A 16,108-nucleotide genomic window follows, 5' to 3' on the forward strand; every position below is an offset into this window, starting at 1 on the left:
CCTTTTGAGTGCCCCATACTGGGTGAGGACCTCGCCCACAACACAGGCATGTACCCTGACTGGGAATTGAACTGGGGACCCTTTGGTTCGCAGCCTGAGCTCAGTCCATTGAGCTACACCAGTCAGGGCTCCTTCTATTTACGTAATTACCCCCCTTCCCTTTCTCCAGAATACCTCTTGCATTCATCTCCTAATTGGAAGACTATTTGGGATTCTGCCTGAATTAATGCTTCCCAAATACCTATTTTTTTAATCTCAAATACTTGTTGCCTTTCACTTTTTCTCTTCTCTTTGGCCTTTTATATTTAGGTTAACAACATTAAGCTATTGTAATCAGGCAGAAACCTTATTTTCTTCTGTCTGATCTTTTCTTTTCTTTTGGCTCAAATGGTGCTTAACTGCACCCTGATTCCCCCACCTCCCTCTTCTTTGCATGTCCACTCTCTTGCCTAATAATTAAGCCCTCAGGACAATGAGATTCTGTTCAGCCTCCAATAGTCTTAAAAAAACAAGGTACCAGGTCTGTTGACTACAGAGACAGAGTTTCCTTTCTTTCTTTTATTTTTTCTTGATGTTAAAAAGTATTTATTTAATCTGATTACTATGGATAGAGTTTAAATCTGAATGCATTTACAAGCTTAAATGTATGACATTTCCAGAGGGATATCTGGGATCCTCAGAATATTACAAGTTATTATGGAAAGTTTAAAAAATAAAACAACCCTTTCATGTAGGTAGCCAGAATTTTTAAGGCTAGATTGACAATACTCTTACTTTCCCTATCTCTTTCCATCTCCACTTATCCCTCAAAGACTTTTCTAATATCCAAAGGAAGTCATTTAGACTCAGGGACAGAGTTTTCAGTCAAACTAAAGATAATGTCTTAGCCTCAGTTGTATATCAGCTCTGGACCCAGGAAAGTGGAATGATCTCAGTGAACACATCCATGTGAAATCAGACAGAAAGATCCCATGGCTAACATCAGGACCAGATGTAATAATCAATTACCCCCTGCCCTCACACCAAGTAATCAGTAGGGACCACAACCCTAACTCCTTTAGTCTCCATGATTAATGATGTCTTTCTCTATCTGACATATTCCTTTGGAAGCCAGCAGGGAGGCAGATCTTCAAGCATTAGCTCACCTGTGACTCTGGGCATGGTGCCACCATCTCCTAAATTAATAAACCCTTCTTGGCTGGCTGCAGACTCCTGTTTTTGTCTTATTGGGCTTTGATGCATGCAGGCAAATGGATTTCTTCAGTCCAGTAACACTATTATGAATCAATGTAAAGTGTTGCTTTGAAAATGATAGTTATTGATGAAAAGTGGAAAGTTTCTCATTATATTCCAAGAGTAGTAAAAGATTTTATTTTTTATTTTTAAAAACTTGTTTATTTTTAGAGAGGGAAAAGGAGAGAGAAAGAGAGGAAGAGAAACATCAATGTGTGGTTGCTTCTTGTGTGCCCTCCCACTGGGGACTTGGCCCACAACCCAGCATGTGCCCTGACTGGGAATCAAACCAGTGACCCTTTGGTTTGCAGGCTGGCACTCAATCCACTGAGCCACACAGCTAGGGCAAGGTTTTAAAGTGAAAAAGTAGGAAGCACAAGGAAGACAAGCAAGTTTGACAAATTATAGGTTTTTACATTTGAAGAATCTCCAAATTACAATACAACCTGAAAAAACTTTTTTTTAACATGACAGAAGTTTAATATCCTTAATATAAAGATGAGTATTAAAAAGTCCTCATCCTCCTCAGAGAAAGATTGACAGTTCTATAGTCATGTAATGTTATGGGAGAAACTCCCAGAAACTCGGTTCTTCTCACCAATGCAGTATAAAATTAAATATCAATGAGTCTATTATCAGGGAAGCAGGGTTTATCAGTGATCTGCTCTCATGGAAGAGAACCAGCCTAGCTAAGTCGGGCTTGGGGGCTGAAACACAGAGGTTCAGGGTGAAGCAGGGTAAGGGCTGCCAAGCTAAGGGCAGCCAAAGGCCAAGGTGGCAAGTACAGGGGTGGTGAGGGCTGGGATGGCAAGTGCTGGAGTAGCCAGAAGCCAGGTGGCTTGAGGCCAGGTGGCCTGGCCAGGAGGCCAGAGACCAAGAATGCCAAGCCCCGAGTCCTTTGTTCTAAGGGCTTATATAGTTGGCAGGATGGGATGATGGTAAAGAAGTTACATATTGATTGCCAGGCAAAGGTGGTGCCAGCTTTGGGAGGGTTGAATACCCAAAGGTGTTAATGGGCTTCTTCCTTTGGGCACTATCAGGCCTTTCTGGCCTTAAGATGAAAGCACAGTTTCAAAGGCTTTCTCTCCCAGATAGTGGGGATGATACATAGAATTTCCAGGGCTGCCCTCCTCCCGTGTCAGCACGGTGTCTCCTGTGCTGTTGGAACACCTGGCAATATTACCCGACAGGCTCAGGACTGCTGAGCCAGTGGGCAGAGACGTGTTTCCCTCCTCCTCCCTGCCTTTATTTCCCCTCTGGCTGCTCATTCTACTGTAACAGTAACAAGTAACCCTCTTAAATCAATTTGCTTCTGTGAAAGTGCCTTTGAAAGCTAACTGTGTGGGTCCAGAATAAGTCACCCCAAGATCTGACTTTCTGGTATGCAGATTGATTTGAGCTCAAGGCAATTTTAGCCATAGACACAAGAGAAACTTCTGCCTCTCCCTTTAACTACCTACTATAACTTGAATTAGAGGCCTTACCCATAAGAGCTTATCAGCAATAACATTTTTGATCTACCTATATGGCAGGAAAAATTTGTATTTACTAGACATCTGCTCTTATCCTCCTGCAATGACCCTTTGAAGCCCCCAAGGTACATTATCTCATTCTTAGCTCATATTACATTATATACCTCATTCACCCTTTCTAGCTGAACCTCTCCTACACGTGGGCTCTCTGACTCTCATGTCTGTGAGGACCCCATACATATGTATATATTGCATTTGGTTATTTTCTCTTGCTAATCTGTCTCATGTTTATTTGAGTATTAGACCACCTAGAATAACCTTGGGGATAGAGGAGACTTTGTTTCTTCCCCACACAACCAATGGGAAACAGCCCAATGTTTCCAAAAGGCAGCTAGTCAACAAGTCTTGTAGGAATTACCTCCTCTCATCTCTATAAGTAGTAGAAGCCACATGTCTAAGGCTCATATAAACCCACTCTTGCCTCTGTGATCAGTATAACCACTGGATAAATGCTTCCCAAAGACCTCATAAGACAAGCCCTTTGTTTTCCTTAAGGATACAGTACCTGATCAGTGTAGTCCGCCTTTACCTAAGTCATAAATTCATTTTTTTTAGTTACAGATATTTTTTAATATATTTAATTGATTATGCTATTACAGTTGTCCCATTTCCCGCCTTCGCTCCCCTCCACCCTGTACACCCTCTCCCACCCACTTCCCCCCCTTTAGTTCATGTCCATGTGTCATACTTGTAAGTTCTTTAGCTTCTACATTTCCCATACTGTTCTTACCCTCCCCCTGTCTATTTTCTGCCTACAATCTATGCTACTTATTCTCTGTACCTTTTCCCCCTCTGTCCTCCTCCCACTCCCCTGTTGCTGACACTCCATGTGCCCTCCATTTCTGTGGTTCTGTTCCTGTTCTAGTTGTTTGCTTAGTTTCTTTTGGTTTTCCTTTAGGTAAGGTTGTTGATAATTGTGAGTTTGCTGTCCTTTTACTATACATTTTTTTTTTAATCTTCTTTTCTTAGATAAATCCCTTTAACATTTCATAAAATAAGGGCTTGGTGATGATGAACTCCTTTAACTTGACCTTATCTGAGAAGCACTTTATCTGCCCTTGCATTCTAACTGAAAGCTTTGCTGGATAGAGCAATCTTAAATGTAGGTCCTTGCCTTTCATGATTCGGAATACTTCTTTCCAGCCCCTTCTTGCCTGTAAGGTCTCTTTTGAAAAATCAGCTGCCAGTCTGATGGGAACTCCTTTGTAGGTGACTGCCCCCTTATCTCTTGCTGCTTCTAGGATTCTCTCCTTCATTTTTACCTTGGCTAATGTAATTATGATGTGCCTTGGTGTGTTTCTTCTTGGGTCCAACTTCTTTGGGACTCTCTGAGTTTCCTGGACTTCCTGGAAGTCTATTTCCTTTGCCAGAATGGGGAAGTTCTCCTTTATTATTTGTTCAAATACGTGTTCAATCTGTTGCTTTTCCTCTTCCCCTTCTGGTACCCCTATAATTTGGATGTTGGAACATTTAAAGATGTCCTGGAGGTTCCTAAGCTTCTGCTCTTTTTTTTTTGAATTCTTATTTCTCCATTCTTTCCTGTTTGGTTGTGTTTTTCTTCCTTCTGGTCCACTCTATTGTTTTGAGTCCCAGTTTCCTTCCCATCACTATTGGTTTCCTGTGCATTTTCCTTCATTTCTTTTACGGTAACCTGCATTTGTTCATCTAATTTGCGACCAAAGTTAACCAATTTTGTGAGCTTCCTGATCACCAGTGTTTTGAACTGTGCATCTGATAGGTTAGCTATCTCTTAGTCACTCAAAAGGATGAGTTCTGGGGCACTGATTTGTTCTTCTGTTTGAGATCTCTCTCTCTCTCTCTCTCTTTTTTTTTTTTTTTTTTGGTCTGGTCTCTTGTGTTACAGTGAGGGGCGGAGCCTTAGGTGTTCACTGGGGCTGGACACCCCAGTCGCTAGATTGTGACGTTGTATGTGAGGGTGGGGTCGAGAGGGAAAAATGGCGGTAGCTCCGTTCTCTGTGGGACTTCAGTCCCTTCCCTGGGATCCTAGGTTGCACGCTCTGCCCAGCTCCACAATTGCTGCCTCACTGGGTCTGTCAGCCGCCCCTTGCGTACTCAGGGTCCACCCGGTGGGATCTTGCACGCCCCAGATGCCTTATGCACTCCCGGTGGCCTTATGAGCCCAACTGTCCCTGTTCTTCATGCCACCACCCGTTCTGCGACCTGCACCCAGCTGCTCATCTCTGCCCCGCCTACTGGTCTGGATGAACGGGTCTATTTCAACTTCTTGGCTGTCTGACTTCCATTCAGATAAATTTTCTGTCAGTTCTGGGTGTTATTCTGCCTTTAAATTGTTGTTGTTCCAACCTTGGTTGTATGTGGAAGTACGGTGCGTCCACCTATGCCTCCATCTTGGCCAGAAGTCCTATAGTTACAGATATTGAGTGGCAGCCTCTTCTTTTGATCATGCCGGGTATAAATATGCAAAGATGCTATTAGATAAATTTGCAAAGAACATGGGACAATCATTTATAAGGAGAATATCTAAATGCAAAAGAAGGGAGGGGGGATGTTCAGCATTACAAGTAATTGTGGAAAATCAAATTAAAACATATAGGTATTTTCTTCCTCCCCAAAAGATTAATGCTGGCAAAGACTTACTGAAATAAGCAAACTTACAGCCTTGAAAAATCTTTATTTTACTGTATACTGGGAGTTTTATTTTTATCCCCTCCCTACTCCTTATAGTAGAGAGAGAGGGAGAGAAGAAGAGGGGGAGAGGAAAGGGATGGGGGTGAAGGAGAGGGAAGGAAGGAGAAAAAGGAAGAGGTTGGGAAGGGGAAATAAGGAAGAAGAAGAGGGAAGAAATAAGGGAGAAGAAGAAACTTCAAGAAGACAGAAGAAGCAATGAAAGATATAAGATACACCATCATTTTTTATTATTAAATTATAAAATGACAAGGATGAGTGATCAAATAACAGTCTTATGTTCTCATCTTAGCACCAGTGGCCCTGTTTATTTCTAATGATACTTTTACTGAGCTATATTGTTTTCTCATTTTAATATAGCTAGGTGGCTTGATTTCTGCCTGGCATAACTGTTCCCTCTGCTTACTTCGTATTCTGTTCTTTTCTATTACTATTGTCATTGAAAGAATGTCCAACCTACAGAAAAGTTTTTTATTTTTTTGCCCTGGCCGAGTAGCTTAGTTGCCAAGGTTTCAAGTTTGATTTCTGTTCAGGGCCCATACAAGAAGCAACCAAGGAATGCATCAATAAGTGGAACAATAAAATCAATGTTTCTCTCTCTCTCTCTCTCAAATTAATACATTAAAAAAGAAAAGGTTTTTTTTAGGTTGAAAAGTCAATATAAAATATAAATTCATTCATTCATACATTCATTCATTCACTCATAGTATGATTCCATTTTCCACAAGAATCATGTGTTGGAAGACTTTTTAAATCTTATAATTAAAAGAAAATTTGTGATGGATTTTTTAAAATTATATTTTATTGATTATGCTATTACAGTTGTCCCAATTTTTTCCCCTTTGTCCCCTTCCACCCAGCACCCCCCACTCCCTTAGGCAATCCCCACACCATTGTTCAGGTCCATTGGTTATGCATATAAGTTCTTTGGCTACTCCATTTTCTACACTGTACTGTACATCCCCACAGCTATTCTGTAACTACCTATTTGTACTTCTTAATCCCCTCACCTCTTCACCCATTCCCTCACATCCCATGGCAACCATCAAAACACTCTCCACATCCATGACTCTGTCTCTGTTCTTCTTGTTTGCTTAGTTTGTTTTTTAGATTCAATTGTTGATAGATATGTATTTATTGCCATTTTATTGTTTATAATGTTGATCTTTTTCACTGTCTTAAATAAGTCCCTTTAACATTTCATATAATAAAAATGGTTTGGTGATGATAAACTCCTTTAGTTTTTTTCTTGTCTGGGAAGCACTTTATCTGTCCTTAGATTCTAAATGATTTCGTTGCCGGGAAGAGCAATCTTGGCTGTAGGTCCCTGCTTTTCATGACTTTGAATATTTCTTGCCAATACCTTCTAGCCTGCCAAGTTTCTGTTGAGAAATCAGCTGATGGTCTTATGAGAGCTCCCTTGTAGATAAGTAGCTGCTTTTGTCTTGATGCTTTTAAATTTTTCTGTCTTTAGCATTTTTCAATTTAATTATAATGTGTCTTGGTGTGGGCCTCTTTGTGTTCATCTTGCTTAGGACGTTCTGTGCTTCCTGGACTTGTATATCAATTTCCTTCACCAGGTTAGGGAAGTTTTCCATAATTTTTTCAAACAGATTTTCAGATAAGATTGAGCACATTCATGGTAGCATGGTCTAACACTCAAATAGATTTTAAATCCTTTCTCTCTTTCTTCTCTTTTTGGTATTCTTGAAGTTGTACCAAAGACTTCTTAAACTATCCTTATTTTTTTTTTCTGGGGTAATGGTGGAAATTTTTCCTTTTTGCTCTTCTGATTGGGTGTTTTCTCCTTCCTTATCTTCCAAATCACTGATTTGATCCTCTACTTCATCTGCTCACCTGTTGATTCCCTGTAATGTACTCCTTTTGTCTCTCCTTGTGTTCTTCATTTCTGGCTAGGTCTTTTCTATGTTTTCTATTTCTATTTTTATGTTTTTCTCTCTCTCTTTGGAAGTTCTCACTAAGTTCATCTACTCTTCCTCTAAGGTCATCAAGTATCCTCATTAAGAGTGTTTTTGAACTCTGCATCTATTAGATTGTTTGTCTCCATTTTGTTGGTTCTTTTTTCTGGAGATTTGTTCTGTTCTCTCATTTGGGACATGCTTATTTGTCTACTCATTTTGACTGCCTTTCTGCTTTTGTTTCTGTGTACTGGGTACAGCTGCTATGTCTCCCAGTCTTGGTACAGTGGTCATGTAGTAGGTATCTTGCAGGGCCCAGTGGCACAGTCTTCCTGTTCACCTGAGCTGGGTGCTCCAGGTGCTCCCCCTGTGTGGGCTGTGTGCACCTTCCTATTACAGTTGTGTCTTGATTGCTGTTGGCACACCAACCCCCCTATTGGGGGGGTGTTGATTTACCCCCCCCCCCCAAGGAGAACTGGCTGTGAGCACAGAGGAGGAGCTGCTGGCCAGCTGGGGCATATGCCACAGAGAAGGACTTCCTTTATTGGAACTCTGGTGCCTAATGAGTTCACCCCTTGGTGTGACTCTGGTAGAGGTGGCTGGGTGGTGCTTTGGCATTTTCTGAAGCTGTCCACCAGGTTTCCTGGTTCTGGGGTCTCTAGGGAGTTGCAGGTGAAAGTCAACCATCACTTGTGTCCTACCCAGGGCCACCTGTAATAAGCTACACCGCGACCTGTAGATAGCTACCACTCGTGCTGGTTGGAGGTGCCTGGGAGAGGCCAAGCTGGGAACCAAGGCCAGCTGCCGCAAATGCCAGCTTTGGGGCTACTTAGCAAGAAGTACAAGACATGCAGAGGCTAGATGCTGCTTCTCTCAGAGATTTTAGGAAAACACACAGTATGAGTCAAAGCAGGTCATTTGTGTGGAAATACCACTGGAAAGGGCTTGGGAGGGCCTGCCAGTTGGGCAGGGCAAGGTCTGTGGGAATCACCAAAGTGGGCAAAGAGTGATAGCCAGGTTGATAGAGACTCAGGTATGGCACCCACCTGCCAAGTCTCCATGGGGAAAGCTCAGTCAAGGAACAATGGACTCTGCCAGCACTTCCCTCTGGGAAAAAGCTGCCCCTCCAGTCGTTACCCTGCTGCCATACAATTTGATTCCTCCCCATATGTCCTTCTTGCCTTTTGAGCTGCTGCCCCAGTGCTGGAGCACAGAACAATTGAGTCTAATTACATGTGGGGGCCCTTTAAGAGTAACATCTGGAACTCCAGAAGCCCCCCATCTCACTCAGCCGCAATCCCTGCTTGTTTTCAGAGCCAGAATTTACAGAGATTTTTCTTCTTGGCACTGGAACTGTGGACTGGGAAGCTTGGTTTGGGGTTGTGACCCCTTGCTCTGCAGGGAGTACATCTTAAGCTGAGATATCCCTCCCCGTTTTTAACTGCCACCCATGGGTGTGGACCAGCCCCTTCTGTGTCTCTACCACTTCTACTCATTTCAATCAATGTGACTTCTTCTTTTTACCCTTAGTCATAGGACATCTGTTCAGCTAGATTTCAGGCAGTTCTGAATGATGGTTGTTCTTTAGTTTAGTTGTAATTTTGATTTGGTTGTGGGAGAAAGTGAGCACTGCATTCATCTTGACCTAAGCCTGGTATAGAGAAGTTTATTTAAAGTTTATCTGAGCCATAATTTTGAGGAGATGCTCAGAAGGAAAATTTCAACAGACAGAAAATGCTCCTGAGAATGGCAGTTTTGAAGCTTATTGTATACATTAACGTCAAAGGAAAAGATGTAAAGTAGGTTACATAAAATTCATTGGTGGTAGATTAAGGGAGCAGGAGAAAGGAAAGTGAGGAAATCTCTAGGATTAGATAAAAAAATCAAATGGAAAAACACACACCTCTTTTACATTGGTGGTTATAGAAAAGTTATTAAGTGACATTTACAGTACATAGAGATGGTATGCAAGAAACAAGAAAACAATGAGGGTTTCTGTGGTTTCATGCTCCGGTGCCCTGAGGTTGTGCCTTCAAGGGGTCTGGGTCTAGAAAAGAAAAATACACTGACATTTCAAAGGTATGTTTTCCCAAATGCCTAAGAACCATGGACAGAGCTCAAGTAAAGACTGACCTTTGCTAAGGAAGCTATTGGTCTGGCACGTGGTTACTGGCCATGGTCTGCCCAGACAAGAATTTAGGATAAGACTATTCTGTGTGGTTATTTTGATGTCCAAGTTTTAGGGCTTGCCACGAGCCAGCCCCCAACTCCATCCACTCATCTGGTTTAGTACATGGTCCCTTTGTTATTCACACCACTTACTTTCAACCTTTCTAATGTTTATATATACCCTATAAAATTTATTTTTAAAATCCAATCCTTTTTTTTAATTAGTAAGGCATTATGTTTATTTACTTTTAATAAAATTAATTACATAAATGTCTACTAACCTAGTTCATGCTATTTTTTACTTCCAAGTTTTTTGTTTGTTTTCTTTTGGATTAATTTTACTATTTTTCCTACTAATTTGGAAGTCATACATTGTACTGATTTTGGGATGTGGTTTTTATTTCTTGTATTTTGGTGACAATTACCTTATAAATTGCTTAAATAACAATGCCTAAAGTTAATCAATACCTTTATATCCTCCAGCAGATAAACCCGTTAGGTCTGATGGGCATGAAGGACCCCAGCTGACAGACGGCCAGCAAAATAGCTGCAGGAATAAACGCCTTCCAAGAACTGAAACGAGCCAGAAGGACAAGATGACCCCAATAACAGGAAAGACCAAATGTCGTCCAGATATTTTTACTTGTTTTTCTGCTGAAACAGACTTCTGCAGAGTTTGCTCAAGCGAAACTCCCCAACTTTATAAGCTCCCCATTTTTCTCCAACAGGCGTGACTTTCCCAGCCCTCTTTGAATGGGCCAGTGAACCTCTCCTGGGTACACAGACCCTAATAAAGAACTTTAAACTCAACCTGCCTTTTGCAGTTGAGTCATATTCCATAACTTACATTACGTTACAAAACCCATCATATATTTTAATATTATGTTGGATTTTTTCTTTTAAATTTAAATATCATTAAACATTATTGTTGTTTTATAGTTGATATTTGTTTAAATTTATCCCAACATTTATTACATTTTCACCCTTTGTTTCTTTTTGTATTTTAGACCTTTCATGTGGGATCATTTTCCTTCTGGATAAGCTTTTTCTATCTTAGAGATTCAGTTTTATTATTCTGAAAATGATTTTACTTGCCTTCATTCTTGAAAGATATTTTTACTGGGTTTAGAATTTCAGCTTGTCAGTTGTTTACTCTCAGCACAACAAAAGATAATTTTTTAAAAGATTTTATTTATTTATTTTTAGAGAGAAGAAGGGAGGGAGAGGAACATCAATGTGTGGTTGCCTCTCAAGTTTTCCCTACTGGAGACCTTGCCCACTACGCAGGCATGTGCTGGGAATCAGACTGGCAACCCTTTGGTTCATAGGCCAGCACACAATCCACTGAGCCACACCAGCCAGGGCTAAAGACAAAATTTTTTTGTCCTGTGGATTATTGTTCCTAAACCAGTGTGATCTGGTTCTTTGAAGATTATCTCTTTTGTCTCCTGATATTTTATGATAGTCTCTTTGCCATTGTAGTTATTTGTATTTTGGGCCTAGGTATGAATTTATTTTATATGCATCTAAAAGCATAGCCTATGGCCCTGGCTGGGTAGCTCAGTTGGTTTGAGCATCATCCCTATATGTTTGATCCCCAGTCAGGGCTCATAACAAGAAATAACCAATGAATGCATAAATAAGTGGAATAAAAACTCAGTGTTTCCTTGGCTGGTGTAGCTCAGTGGATTGACCGAGGGCCTGCGAACCAAAGGGTTGCTGGTTCAATTCCCAGACAGGGCACATACCTGGGTGGCAGGCCAGGTCCCCAAATGGGGACATGTGAGAGGCAACCACACACTGATGTTTTTCTCCCTTCATTCTCCCTCTTTACTCCTCTCTCTAAAAATAAATAAATAAAATCTTTTTTAAAAGTTCACCCAATTGAAGTCACATGTGTGACATTCTCTGACTATAATGCTATTAAGATATACAGAGACAATAAAATGATAACTAGAAAATTTCCATGTCCTAGGAAATTATGAAAGGCACAAATTAAGAATTGAGAATGGAAATTATAATATGTTGAATCTAATGATTATAAAAATATTACAGATGGCAAATGTGGGATGCAACTAAGTAGTAAAAAGCATTTAAAAAAGTAACATCAATGGAGCCCCTTTAAAATGGAGCCACAGCCATCCCAGAGGAGCTGCTTGCACATCTTATGTCTCAAACCTTTGGAATGTTAAAACAGGACAGCATAATCTTTGGACTGGGTCTCAAGTAACATTGGTCCCAAAGAATTGTTTTCAAAGATAATAAGAAAGCAGATATTATGATTGATGATTACTGAACTAAAAATTAAAAACATTGCTTAGAATTAGCGCCACGATGTTAGCTTACCTACACCTACAGCAATGCATTTCTTCTACTGATGTCATTGCTTCCCTTTCCTTTCTCAGAAATCCCCCTTGCCTTTGCCTCCTACTCAGAATACTATGTATTTCTGCCTGTATCCTTCCCAGCACTGCAATTCTTTTTGAATCTCAAACACTTGCTTCTCACCTTCTTTATTTTTAGGTTAACGAAACCAGTATGGTGGGTTTTGACTAGAACTTTAAGAAACAAGGTAGAATTGAGTGGATTAGAATATAACAGAAATGAATAAAATATGAAATACCCACCCGAGTGTATTACAAGATTACGTTGGAATTATGAAAGTTGTTTCAATTATATATGCATCTATGTTTATATTGGGTAGTGATGAAAATAAACTTAAACTATGGGTTTCAATCCAGGTTTTAAAAGTATTGACTGAAACACAACAAACAAATTCCACAGTGACTTAGGGGTTAATGTAGGAAGGGGTCTTCATGTTATATTCTCTTGCAGCGAGACATTTCACACGGAGACCAGAGGACAGTTATTTTGTAGAAATTTATTTATAAGGCCAATTAGTTACCTGCGCAGGGGCGGACTCTTCCAAACTCAGCTCCTAAGAGCCACAACCGAGAGTTGCGCCCTACATCTGTTTCACCGGATTTTTATAGAGAAAGTGAGCAAGCAAGCCTGGTACAGAAGCTGAGGTGGCATTTAGCAATTGGCTACATTTGTACAATGCGGCATACAATCATTGGTTACTTCAATATCAGCACCTGTAGGCAAAATTTCCTCTTGGTGGGCAAAGATAAGCAGCATTCATGCAATTAACTCTAATGCAATTTCCTAATTTCCTGAGATAATGCAATTTCCTAATTTCCTGAGATAATGCAATTTCCTAATTTCCTGAGATATTCTTGGCTCCTGACCAGGACCCATGCAATTTCCTTCTTCACTGTTTAACTCTAACATTCACAACCTACAGCTACCAAGGGTATGATTTATAGGAGTGGGCAAAAGTAGGTTTACAGCAAAACACAAAGTTTATTCTTGTAGCATTATGTATTATTATATTATTTTCCATACAAACAACTGTAAACCTATTTTGCCAACCTTGAAAGGACAGAGCCAGTGCCATTTGCTATTGTGGTACCATTTGCCTAGCAAGCCTGTGACCTTGTTAACCAAGACTGCCATTTTACTCTTCTGAGCTTCTGTCCCCAGGACTGGAAACTACAGAAAAGCAAGAACAGAATGTAAATAACCACTCCCTGCAGCCACAGGCAGAAGATAACATTGGAACAAACTGCAGCCTCCTATTACCACACCCCAACATCCCAGGGGCCACACAACAGCAACACCTCCACCCTTTTTAAATCCAATTATAGCCCAATAAAAGCTCAAAGCTCCCAGCCCTCAATGCTGGTTCCTTTTATTCATTTGGAATTAAGGAGGGGACATAAGGAAGGTTACAGGAACGTGAAAGAAAGCAAGGTGGGGATTGGATTACAGGACAGTTAATAAGATTCTGTCCTCTCCTAAGGGCAGGTATTTCAAAGATGTGTTAACCTAGAGGCACAAGAACAATGGACAGGGCTGTTTAAGGCAAAGATAAATTTGGCTTAAAAAGTTATGTGCTTGTGGCTTGATTACCCACCATGACCTGCCCAGTTAGGAATTTATGATCAGATTCTGTGAGGTTATTTTCATAGAATCTTTTTCACTCACTATTTATTTTAAAAAAAATTCAACCAAGTAAATTTCAAGATCTAATTGGCTTTAATTAGATGATTTATGAATGGAGCAGCAACCCATCTAACAAGTGGAAGGGCATTCCATGAGTTGTACAAGTGGAAGGTTTTTGTAGGCAGAAAGAGGGTGGGACTAAGAAGTTCAGAAAGTGGATTTCTGGTAAGCAGTTGGATAGACAAGAGCAGAGCAAGGACAATGGGCCAGGTACCAAAGGTCATACCAGGGCAGAAAGCCTTGATGCCTAGCAATGGGCAAAACTGGGAAAACAAAAACCTTGCCCTGAGGGTAACCTTTCCTTCCTTAGCATATCACTGGTCCTGAGGTTTGGATCCCCTGACCTTTCCTCCCTAGAAATAGCATCCAGGCTTCAGTTGTATTTCGGCACCAGGCCCAGAAAGGCAGCAAAACTTGGTAACTGATGCCAGGACCAGTTGCACTGATTAATGACTTCCTGTCCTGGTGCTATCCAATTGGTAGAGACCACAATCCTGAAGGAACATAAGGCAGGATGGTAAGAAATTAGGAAAATTCTTTGACACGTAGAAAAGGGAAACAGACAATATAATTAAACAAGGCCAAACAGTCTGAGGAACTTACAGCCAGCTAATGAATCACAAGGTTTTTAATCTTCCCCAACCAAGGACACCTAGGAGCAAATGGTTTATAAACCATCCCAGGATGGAATGGACTTGGTCTTGGTCCCTCATCAATGATGCTCTTGATGACTTTCTCTGAAAATAAAACTAACCAGAAAATAACCCCTGACCCTTCTATATGCACATTTTGATGAACCAACATATTGAAAGACACACCTGAAAAACTAATAAATATTCTGTTAAGACCTTACACTGAGACCCCCCCTAGGATTCCAGCCAGCCAAAGAAAAAGAAAAAGGCTCTAGACAAAGGAGACATGGTGCACTCTCATTAGAACATGCCCATGCCTTGTGTCTCTTGCTGTTTTTCCCCTAAACTCTAAGGGCCTCCACAAGACTTGTAACCAGGGGAGCAATGGGCAATGGCAGCTCATCCCAGTCTAACCCCCTGAACCTGTCTCCAAAGACCCCTTTTCTGTGACTACCCAGTGAGCTAAAGCAGCCCCACCTAGGCTCTCCTGTTGCTTTTGCTATGATAAGCCCTTCCTTGTTTCACTGTCCTCAGCTTTAATAAACATATTTTCATAGTCACCTGGACTCATGTGGTGAAATCTTTCCTACACGAAGTCAAGAGCCTACACACTAGACTCCCAGTCAAGATGGAGGCATAGGTAAACATGCTTTGCCTCCTTGTGCAACCACAGAGAGAATTACAGCTATATCTCAAAATAAATAACAACCAGAACTGTCATAAAATTGAGCTCTATGGAAGTCTGTGAACCAAGGATTTAAAGAAGCCGCACTGATCCAGATGGGTATAAAGGGTAGAGTCACGGAGATGAATGGAGAGTCTCAGAGATGCGGTATGGTGTGGAGAGGGAGCGGCCACTGAACAGATAGTCCTGCACTCACGTGTGGTAAATAAAAATCAGGAGGGCTCCCAGCCCTAGGACAGACCTCACAGTCCAGGGTTCCAGCACCAGAAATATAAATCCCCATAACTTCTAGATATAAAAACCAGGGGGATTGGGGTGGTGGAAGAAACTGCCAGATTTTCAGGAGAGTCCATTTAAAGGGCCCACGTGGACATCCACTCTGGGATTCACTACCAGGGTAACAGTCACATACGGGGAGTGGGTAGAGGGACTGGAAATAGGGTGAGTGCTGAGCAAACCTCCAAAAGCCAGGCAGTGGCACTGTCTCTTCTCGGAGCCCTTCCCCAACACAGAGCCACAAAGTGGTGAAGCAGGTTGTCTCACACCTGGCAATTACCTAAGGCTGTACCCCACACAATTTACAGTTTCCTTTAAAAAAAAAAAAAGATTTCCTGGCTGGCGTAACTCAGTGGATTGAGCACGGGCTGGGAACCAAAGTGTCCCAGGTTCGATTCCTAGCCAGGGTACATTCCTGGGTTGCAGGCCATAACCCCCAGCAACTGCACATTGATGTTTCTCTCTCTCTCTCTATCTCCCTCCCTTCCCTCTCTAAAAATAAATAAATAAAATATTAAAAAAAAAAAGATTTTACTTACTTACCTTTAGATAGAGGGAAATAGAGGGAGAGAAACATCAATGTGTGGTTGCCTCTCACATGCCCCTCACTTGGGACCCAGCTGGCAACCCAGGCATGTGCCTGGACTGGAAATTTTCTGGTTCTCAGGTTGGCACTCAATCCACTGAGCCATATCAACCAGGGCTGTAGGTTCCTTTTCTAAGACAGGGAGTCAAAGCAACTCTACCCAATACACAGAAACAAACACAGGGAGGCTGCCAAATTGAGGAGACAAAGAGATATAGCTCAAACAAAAGAACAGAACAAAAACCCAGAAAAAGAACTAAACAAAATGGAGATAACCAAACCATCAGATGCAGAGTTCAAAACACTGGTCATCAGGATGCTCAATGAACTCAGTGAGTACA

This window comes from Phyllostomus discolor, chromosome 2 (genome assembly GCF_004126475.2).
Source record: "Phyllostomus discolor isolate MPI-MPIP mPhyDis1 chromosome 2, mPhyDis1.pri.v3, whole genome shotgun sequence".
In the NCBI taxonomy this organism is placed as follows: domain Eukaryota; kingdom Metazoa; phylum Chordata; class Mammalia; order Chiroptera; family Phyllostomidae; genus Phyllostomus; species Phyllostomus discolor.